The sequence below is a fragment of the Drosophila kikkawai genome, chromosome 2L (assembly GCF_030179895.1).
Source record: "Drosophila kikkawai strain 14028-0561.14 chromosome 2L, DkikHiC1v2, whole genome shotgun sequence".
In the NCBI taxonomy this organism is placed as follows: Eukaryota; Metazoa; Arthropoda; class Insecta; order Diptera; family Drosophilidae; genus Drosophila; species Drosophila kikkawai.
In genome coordinates, this window is record NC_091728.1 from 8215939 (window position 1) to 8226175 (window position 10237).

Consider the following 10237-nt stretch of genomic DNA (forward strand, 5'->3'; position numbering starts at 1 on the left):
CAAATATGCACTGGCGATTGGCATCAATGTCGCTTGGCCGCTTTTTTTTTCCCCCAAGCAGCACACGTACGCACACTCGCACACACTTACACACACAGAGAGAAGCACACGGACAAGGGGCTCAATGAATCAATGGCAATTCCACAAAAAACGCGTGGTATACGGCAATTTTTGCTTTAAGTTTTAATATTTTTTTGCTCAATAAATACAAAGAAACGCGTAGTCAGCCAGGCATTGGAGAGAAAAAAATAATTGAAAATGTTTTAATACAAATTTCAATGATCTTTTTTTGTGATCTCCTGGCGACCAGTGGGCGATTGTCCGAGTGTAACAGCTGTTGGAGCAGCTCTAGGCAGGTGGAAAGCAGGCGGAGGGGAACAGGCACCTGACGGAGCGGTTGAAGGGGGGCTGCCCGAAAAGGTTTTCCCTTTTTCCGGACTTTTCCTTTTGTCTCTCAGATCTTTCACTTTCTTTGCAATTGTTTGTCGGAACGAGCTCAGTGGTTTTGAACTCGCTCGTCTTGCACTTCGCACTCAACGCTTGGCCGCGCGCACTCGGCAGTCCCTCTGAAATGTTTGCTGTTTACTCTTGTTTTTTGTTCCAGCTGGGTTTAAATACTTGTATTTTTATTTGCTATTTTTTGTTTAAGCACCGAAAGGTAGGTAGTGTCTACTCGCGGTGGATTGCTATTCGTTTGCAACTCGTTTTCGAACTCGCGACCAGAAACCGAACCGTCTGTCTCGCACGCCAACGCTGTACTAAAAGAGTTTGGCGCTCGCGCGTCCATTAAATACCTGGCTACGACACCTGGCTCTAGTTCCCTCCGGTTGGAGTCTCTCTGGGCCTTTGGATGATGTCAGCGCGCTGCGGAGAGGCTGCGAGATACTCGTAAGAAAACTTAGAGATACAAGATACTCGACGATACTCAGTCTTGGCCAAAAGAGAAACTAACCAGAGCCGCTCTTCGGGCTAAAAAGTTTAATAAATGGATTTATTATGGATTACAATGACCATACCTACACACTCGATGTTTAAGTCATTGTAATAAATATTGATTTATGGTGGCACTCTCTCAAAAAGGAGCTGCAAATTATAAATGTTAATAACAATTAAATGCTGTCAAATGAAGTCATTGCGTATCCTGCACTGCACCCCTTTCCAAGGCCTTGTAAAGACTTTGAAACTGAGGGTTACTTTGTTAAAATTTAACATTAAGATAAGGGAAATATTATATTATATTTTATTGTAATTTTATTGTAGGTATCACTGTTCAAACCTCGACAACTCTGCTCTGTGCTCTCTTACCAAAAAGCGCTCTTGGAAACCGGCTTTGTTTACGTGCCAGAGGTTCGCTCTTCAACCGGCTTTTTTCTACGAGAACGTAACGCTATAACGTAATGAGTGTGCCATTGAACCAAACTTTATGGATCTTGCACTGAAGTTGGCGCTTATTAAAATCGGCATTAATTTTTTTTACAGGTGTCTATATGAGGCATTTATTACCTTCTAGCCTCGGGCAAGGCAAGGCGGCAAAAAAGGTGTCATTGATGCTCTCTCGGTGAGCTAATGAAGCCATTAATTAGAACAGCACACACTTTCGATGCCTCAATGCTGTACGGTGGAACGTGGGACGGGCCCAATGCAGTCTAGACCGATTACTACCCTACCTACAGCACGCACATACCAGTTGGACCAGTGCATATGGGGTTTGGGTTTGGGACTGGGCTGGGGATCGGATCGTATGGAGGGGGCCTACCCCCAGATGATATGCATGTCAAGTTCAGACGCTCTCGTAAGGTCTCGCCACGCACTCGGGCATGAAGATCGAATGCGAACAGCGGCAAGATCTGGTCATGAGAGTCTGGAGAACGAACTCGGTGGAAGCCCTTCGGTGGGTGGCTCAAGCTGCACGGAAAGAAATAATCAGCAGAAGTATCCATTAATCTTTGCAATTAATATGTCCTAAAGGAGCCTAAATTATACATTTTTATTTTCTTAAAAAATCATTTCAGCATAATTTAAACAATTTATTTAGTTACCTTTTTATTTCTGTGTGCCCGAGAGGCTACTGCTGGCAGCGATCTTAGCCATGGCTTTCGCTACACGCGCCACTTGACCCTCTCGGGGTCGGGCAGTTCAAAAACGTGGCTCTGGCTGCCGCATTCGCAATGCAATTGAAATTGGATTTGGATTTGAAGCTGGAGTTGGGAGCTGGGAGTTGGACCTGGATCTGGAGTGGGGATTCGGTTCGCGAATTAGTTGCACTCTCGGTTGGTAGGAAGCATGGCCAACTGTTGTCACGCCGTTCTCAGTGCTCTCTATCTCCAGAGGCCTTTTTTTTTTGGAGCTAACAAATTTTTGGACAAATCGCATTTGAAAGTTATGGCACGAGTTGTGGGCTGTCGTCGACGGGCTAACAAATTGGACTTTGAAGTGTTATTTTTCCATATATTTTTGGGGCTTTTTTTCAGTGATTTATCCTGAGTTTTATTATGAAAATCCAATTAGGGTGTAGATGTGTGTGTAAAAAATAAAATATTCCTTTTAACTGGACATTTTTTATATATCAAATAATAAAGACCTCGAAAAACTATATCTTGTAATTATTTATATTTATTTTTAAACTCCAAAATAATCGTTAATGAAGTGGCTTAAAGACAAGTTCAAAGGCCAACGACTTGGCATATGGGGACTTCACACATTAATTCATCAACTAATGGGAACTAAAATGGGCGTGACCGTATCTATCAGTCTATCATTGGGTTCACCACGTGCCACAAGCAGATATAATATAAATATAAATAAAAATTAAAAATATACAGATAATAAAATCGAAAAAAATAACCCAAAAAAAAAAAAAGGTAAGCAAGTATTTTTGTGTGTTCACCTGGGTGCTTCCTCAAACAAATTGTGGTACGTGTTTTGACAATCTTCCTGAATTTGACTAGACGATGCATGCTTGACTAATTACCAAACAAAAAACAGAAGAAAAAAATACAACAAGAGGGGAAAATTTTGAGGAATTAAATATTTAAATACACTTTGGAGTAATTTAAAGTGTTTAGATCTTTAGATTTTTCTTGGAATCTGATTATGTTAAATATTTAATTAAAATATCTTATAGTTCTTAGGTAAAACTCTTCAACCATTTTTTTTAAATCACCAATTATTATTTTTACTAAGCTTGTACTAACTTATTTTTATTATTTCACAATTTATTCTGAGCAATCAGTATATTTTCATCTTAAAATATATGTATTTCTTAAAGTTACTTTTATTTCTGAATGCTCAGCTAAGTTATTTTATATACCTTTTAAAAGAGTATAAGACACAGAAAATGTTTAATTAGCCGAAAAGCATGAAGAAGAGGATTTTGTTGAGATTCGTATTTATATTTATGTATTTTGGGTTGTAGAGACACGCCCTGGTAATAGGCAAAGGTTCAACTGTTGACGTTTGCCTGTGGCTTCCGGCGCCGCCACTTAGTCAGGTGAGACAGCTGTTTTTAAACTCCGGGAAGTGCCTGACAATACATTAATTGCATAATTTTCCTCACTTTTCCATTAGCCAAAAGGGCTGAAATTATATGTAAAATTATTGTTGGACAAATATATTTACCAGAGAAACATTCCTTTCATTTTGTCTTTAAAAATCTTGTATTTATAAAATAGTTCACAAACTATATAGAACACTGCCCCGACACACTATCTAACAAGAGATTATGTTGGCATACCGATGTCCAACAAGTGTTTCGAGTGCGATTTTATGTTTGATTTACGCCTCAATTTGCATTTGCCAAAGTTATGTACGTGCCCTTTTTGTCAAATAAATAAAAACATAAAAAAGGAGTAAAAATCGTGTATTTATGAGACATTTATGGTGGGAATATGTTTTGAATATTTAATTAGAGATTGGCTCTTTGGCCACGCGCTAGATTTGGCCGATTTGGCCGATATTGGGAGTGTGGGCTGATGGCATAACCTCAGGTATTATGACTTTTGGTCACAAAGCAGGATCATTGTTTCAGCAGGGGTGTTAAAAACAATGATGACATCAAATTATGGCACATAGGAAGCCTTGAAATTATAAATAAATTCAGGTATTAACTTATTAAAAAAAATATTAAATACATATTTTTAATAATATAAAGAAATTAAATATAAATAAATACTCAAAGCCTTTAACGTTGTTCCACAAATTGAGTCATAAATTGTACTATGTTTCTGCCAAAAACTATTTGCCAAAAAAAAAACAAAAATTTGGCCTGGTTGGTACTTGGCTTGGCTCACGATTAGCCCCCGTAAACTCTGACCCCGTCCAATCAGTGTTCATCTCCCGTACCTGAAGTGTGTGGCATGCCCCACCAGCTAGCTGGCAAGCAGCTCGGCTCCAGACTCCGGCTCCATGTTCCATGCTCACATGCTCTATAAGTAAATACTTAGTTGCACACATAACACTTTGCTGACCCAATTCAAGAGTTGCGAGGCGAGAGTGCGCCTGGGCTCTGAACCTTTTAAAGAGCTATTACATGTTGCAGCCAAAAAGATTAAACGGAGCCCCAACAACAGCAAATGCCACAATCCGAGCTTGGCTTAAAAATATTGCGTTGTCTCTGGCTGACTGACAAGACAGAAGGCGACTCTTTGCAGATTGAAAAGAGCGCAGCATGGAGATTATATAAATTTAAAGGGGGGCCTGGAAAAGGTAAGGCTAAATTAATTATGGTATTTTAAAGGCCCTAATACCATACCAATTCAATGAGGCCAGGAGATATTTATATTTCCCAAATGAACAAGTTCATAATCCCCTTACCTTTATAGGAATAAATGCCAAAAATCTACAAACTATGCAGAATTGAAAGTGGTTCCGAGTGCTTCCTTCCTGCGCCTCAAGATCAGATGTATCTTCAGTGGATTTAACATTTTTCAGTGATCGCTTAATTAACTGACTTGGCTGATATTTGATATTTCCTACGGGCCTTAGACCAAGTCAAAGGTGATGCGATAAAGATCTCCAAGCCATATGGAAAATGGCTTAGAGATGCTACCAACAAGCAAGCAAGAAACGTCAAATAGTTTAGGCCATATAGAGCTAAACTAATTGGCTTCCTGGCCAACTGAAATGGCGAAGACCACATCTGCGGCTAAATAAACAATTTAATTATAAATAAATAATTAAATAAATGCCTCGACACGAACAGCCAATTTACATCGAATGTAAATGTTTTTGTTCTGTTCTATTCTGGCCAAAGTCTATAAATAAAATTCATATAAATCATTCAGTCAAATGATTTTGGACAAGTTCAAGTTTTTTGTTTAAACAGAGAAGCGCAAATATATAAGCAACTACAGTGCGAGTCATAGGCAGAGTCTTCCAAGGAATTAATTCTCATTTAAGCCTTGTTTTCTAAGAGAGTCTTATGGTTTTGTTGGGAACTGTATATTCGGTTTAGGCTGCCAGCGGATCGATCTGCCTTATATGGCAACTGGACCATGTGGCAAAACTGAATATCAATTCGAATCTCAAATTGTTCAAGTATTTTCTGTATCGTCTCAGTCTGAGAGACTGAGACTGAGACTGAGACTGACAGAGACCCACGCGTGTTAATTACAAATTGTTTGCTGTGCCTGTCGCTGAGCAGTCGTTGTGGTTCTTACCTTTGTGGGCATTATTTTGTAGTATACTTTGTATTTTTAATTTTTTGTAATTTTATTCCTCTCCATAGTTTGAGGCGCGCAACTTGTGTCACATTTAGACGCAACGTATTTATCATGTCAGCAATTAATCAATGGAATTTTATAATTTTATGCCAGTTACAAGAGGGTTGGCTGTAGAGTTTTCGGTTTGAATAAGCATTTGGGGATTTATATAAAATTCAAATCAATAAAATATAAAACAATTTTTAGCTTTAGTTTCATTTCTTTCTTGATTCCCTCGTAATTGTCTCACTCGTTTTCCTTTGTGGACCACGAGCCTTTCGCAATGTTTCTTCATCTTTAGTGAGACTGCTGCATGCCATAAAGTCTGTTCCAGTCAGTTTTCCAGTCAGCAAGTCGGTTATTCATTAGGTCGCCGTAAATGGTCAGCGAAAAATACTTCAGTTGTTAAATGGTTAAATGCGAATTTCTTGTTTTTCCAAACGAACCAACAAAGAAGGGTGAGGTGCGCTTTATTGTGTCATGATCTAATCAAAAAACGATAAAGTACATGCTGAAATGGATCAGTGATGGGGATATGGCCAGGAGGAGGTTTTCCCCATAGATATATCTATGATATCAAAATATCCCTAAACCTTAGCACTTCCTCTTCTCCTAATTAAATACAAATATATATTTTTTGTTAGCCTTGTTTCGGTTCGATTACACAATCCAATTAAGATGTGGAAATAGTCAGTTTTAAGGCATTATTAAATGTAACCCACCGAACGGCATTGTAGATAATTAAGCACTGTTAATTGCAGAGAGTTTTGAGTAGAGAGCCTCCGGGCGCCAAAGTGGGCGTACCTGCCCCCTTAAGGGTACAGTGAACACCTCTTTGGCTCGATTTTCGTGTTGCCCAATGACGGGTGTTACAATTGCGCACTTCATTTGTGCCACGGGTCTTGGAGGCTGTTTCACCTACATTAGTTAATTATGCGGCCCATTAAGCCCAATGAATACCAAAGCAGCCAAAAAAAAAAAAAACGTAAAAGAAGAGAGGCAGGCAGCCTTTTTGGGCCAGAAAGGTGGGCAAATGGGGTGGGGTCAGGTGTTGGGAAATACTCTCGCAGACAATTGTCTCTGGGCCTCTGGAGTGAGTGTGTATCGGGGCATCTTCAGTGCTCGCTCGAGCAGCCCACACCCGGAATGGAGACAGTGAACTAAGGAAGAGATGGTCTTAAAGAAATGTATTACAATTTATAAAGAATTTTTAGTTGAAAAAATATTTAAGACTAACATTCTATTGTTAGGAAATAAGGAGAATAAATTAAACAAATATTTCAAGCCATTTTCATACCTAATTGATATTCTTTTGGTCATTACATATAACATTAATCAATATTAATTTGTAATAATCTAACTTCCCTTAATGGTCAGGCTCTACTGTACTGCTCTGTCTATTGTTTGTCGCTCTTTGGCGCTGATGGCATCATTTCAGCAGCTTCACCAAATCTGCAAACTACATGCAATGTCTGCGCTGCTCTTTTGTAATTTAACATTTTGGCTGGTGGGAAGCTCATTGCCTGATTGACTGACTGACTGAGTGACTGACTCAATGCCTTACTTACTGCGTGACTGACTATTTGACTGACTGCCTGGCTGCTCCCTCAATCCCAAGCTGGCATAAAGTTCCTCGCTTAAGTCTTTCTCCATTTTAATTATTCATTCATTATTGTGTTAATTGTATGCGTGCCACAGCCGCCGCTGCCGCCACACACTGCACAATGATTCAATTTTCTATGTGTCCCAGACATAATGGCAGCATTCAATACACGAAGTCGCGTGGGCGGCACAAAAAAAAATTATAAAAAAACTCGGAGAATTAATTTCTGAAAAGATGCTTATGATTGATTGCGCCTTGCATCAGTGGATCTCTCAAAGATATTCGGCTGAAATGTCAAACTGCATTGCGTGAGGTTTTCCCTATAATTGCTTTTTTTTATTTCAATGGTTGTGCTGATTAATTTTGGGTGCAGCCAGCCTAGGAGAGGTTACACAATTGCTTGATGTAACAATTGAAGCTACTTACATGTATACCACAACCATACGAATATTCTGCCTAAGCTTTTAATTTATTTCTTAGAATTCCAGTGAATATATGGCCTTGCAATAAATCAATTAACTGCCTTAACAACATAATCCACAACTTTATGACGCTCTCTGAAAGTGGTCTTATAAAAATCCCCGGGATTTCGGCAAATTAAACTCTGATCCAAAATGGTGTTAACTTCAAAGCAGGTGCCCTAAAAAGCGGGGGAACACAGCAGTTTTTAAAATTAAAATACAAGCTCGGGGGAAATGCTCGGCTTGTGCTGCAAAGTACCCATAAAGATCACAATTTTATAGCTTGTCTTGGCACCGATTCGTCTGCCAACGCGTTACGGATAGCTGACGCAAAATCGTTATCGATATCCGATATATGGCTGGCTGGCAGCCGGCGATGATTGATTGCCATTAGTGACTCGATCGTAACGGTTTCGCCTTTTGTCTGCAGCAAAGCAAAGCATCGACTTGGCAGTGGTGGTGGCGGCTTTGGCGGTGTCATCATCACATCAATCATACGCCCCAGCGGCCCCAGATTGACTGCTGCAGCTGCCATGCCCGCGATGTATGGATGCATTGGAGACATGTCTCTCTTTGGCTTAATGATCCGCTTTGTGTTTCATTTGGGAGAAAGTTGGCACAAGAATTTACATTTAACACCGCCGCCTACAACCGACAAAGCCCTGACAACTTACAATGATCGACGTGAGATTATATGCAGTGAGGAAATTATTAAGTTATTTTTCTTTTAAATATTTTCTATAAAAGAAATATATATATTTTTAGGTTTGTAATTTTTAGATATAAATTTTCCGGTTTTATTTTCTCAATAGTTCCTTTTTGATCTAAGCTCTAGTTTTTAATATTATTTCTTCCATAAACCATATATTTTCTTCCATTATTGTATCGATTTCTGTTGCCAACTGCTTCGAAAGAATCAAACATTTTGGCCAAATTCTAATTTATTTTCATCTATTTGTCAAATTTCCTGTTCGATTGCCTAATGGCCAATTATCTTGCTTTTACCAATTTTGGGAGACAACAGAAAATCAGACAATATTCAAGTTGCCACAAATCAAAAAACATCTGATTAAAAATAATAAAAATTAAATAAAATAATATAAACCAAGGAATAAGAGTATTTAAATTAATTTTAAATGAAACTTTTTATTTGAGAAATATATTAGGACAGTAAATACTAAGAAAAAAGCAGGGTTTTTTAGGTAAGACCATATATCATAATTTATTCGAATGAGAAAATCCTATTCCTTAAACGTATATTTGTTAATAAATTTTAAAAGCACATTGCACCATTATTAAATTTAATTATCATTTTAAAACTGTAATAAATAAATTTCTGGAATTCGCTGCCTATTCCATATTCTATTCACCATTTTCATTAAGGTGGAAAATAAAATATTTATTGATCTTTACCAATTGTTTATATTTGCATTTTTTTATCCTAGTGCCTCACGACACTATAAAAAATTATTTGGTGGCTCTAGCGGGTCGGGGATGTTGGGGCGCCATTTATTTGAATGATTTGACAGTTCTTTAAGACGATTGAATCAACTCGCAGAGTCGTAAACATTTGAATTGCTCAAAGAAATATTATTAAGTAATAATAGTCGGTGGTGTACATGCTGTGCAAGCTAAGCCAAGACACGGAATACCCATCGTTAATGTCTCAATAATGTGGTGAAGCCAGGAAATGCGGAAACAAGAACGAGAGACGGGGAAAGATTTGATGGGAGGAGAGAAAGAGTGAGCATTACGTATACGCACTGATGTTGATGATGATGATAAAGGGCCTTCAACTTGACACTTGAACGCAAACACTCGAACATGGGCGGTCACGTTTATCACTTATTTAGCCACAAAAACAATGCAAATGAACACTATCAAGGGGGGGAGGAGTAGCAGCAACCAGCAGCTGACAGTCCCGACGGCGGCCACTTCCTTATGGCTATCATCGATCCATTGTGTGTTAAGATCGTAAATCGAAGCGAATCAAAGCATTTTACAATGAAACCGCTCTCTGTGACTGCGCATGATGAATATGCGATTATGATTTAATTTTGTTCATCTAAAGTATTAGCACTTATTGGGAGAGCTGTAAAGCTAATCGAATAAACGGGTAAGTCAAGATTTACGGAAAAGGGATGCAAAATATTTAAGGCATCAATGATTAATAATTTACTTTAAATATTATTTTAAATTTTAGATTAAGATAAACTAACTTAAAACTTAAAAAAGTTCACATGCTTTTATTGTATTTAGTTTTTATCAAAATATTTTAAATAGATTCATTGATTGATTTCCTAACTTTACGCATAAACATAAAATAAAAAGTTTATTTGAACAAAATATTTGGAGAAAATTCGTATGCTTTCTAAAATACATTTTAAATAAGTATTTTCATATGCTGAAGATGAAAGTTTTTAATAAAACTTTTAGTATATTTTTTTACTTCACACAGAATTGTTTCAATTTAA

At 37.9% G+C, this 10237-nt stretch overlaps 1 protein-coding gene across 11 annotated transcripts in view; it reads right to left on the minus strand.

Moving 5' to 3' along the window:
* Positions 1 to 744, minus strand: part of LOC108076197 (serine-rich adhesin for platelets) — a 36271-nt gene extending 35527 nt beyond the window's left edge. For 8 of the 11 annotated variants that reach the window (XR_011445550.1, XR_011445549.1, XM_070288223.1 and 5 more), the window contains exon 1: positions 386 to 738. The gene's annotated coding sequence lies outside the window, so the exon portion shown is untranslated. Of the gene's footprint in view, positions 1 to 385 lie in introns of all 11 variants that reach the window. The other 3 variants (XM_017168942.3, XM_070288214.1, XM_070288211.1) reach the window with 3 other exon arrangements.
* Positions 745 to 10237: the final 9493 nt, after the last annotated feature.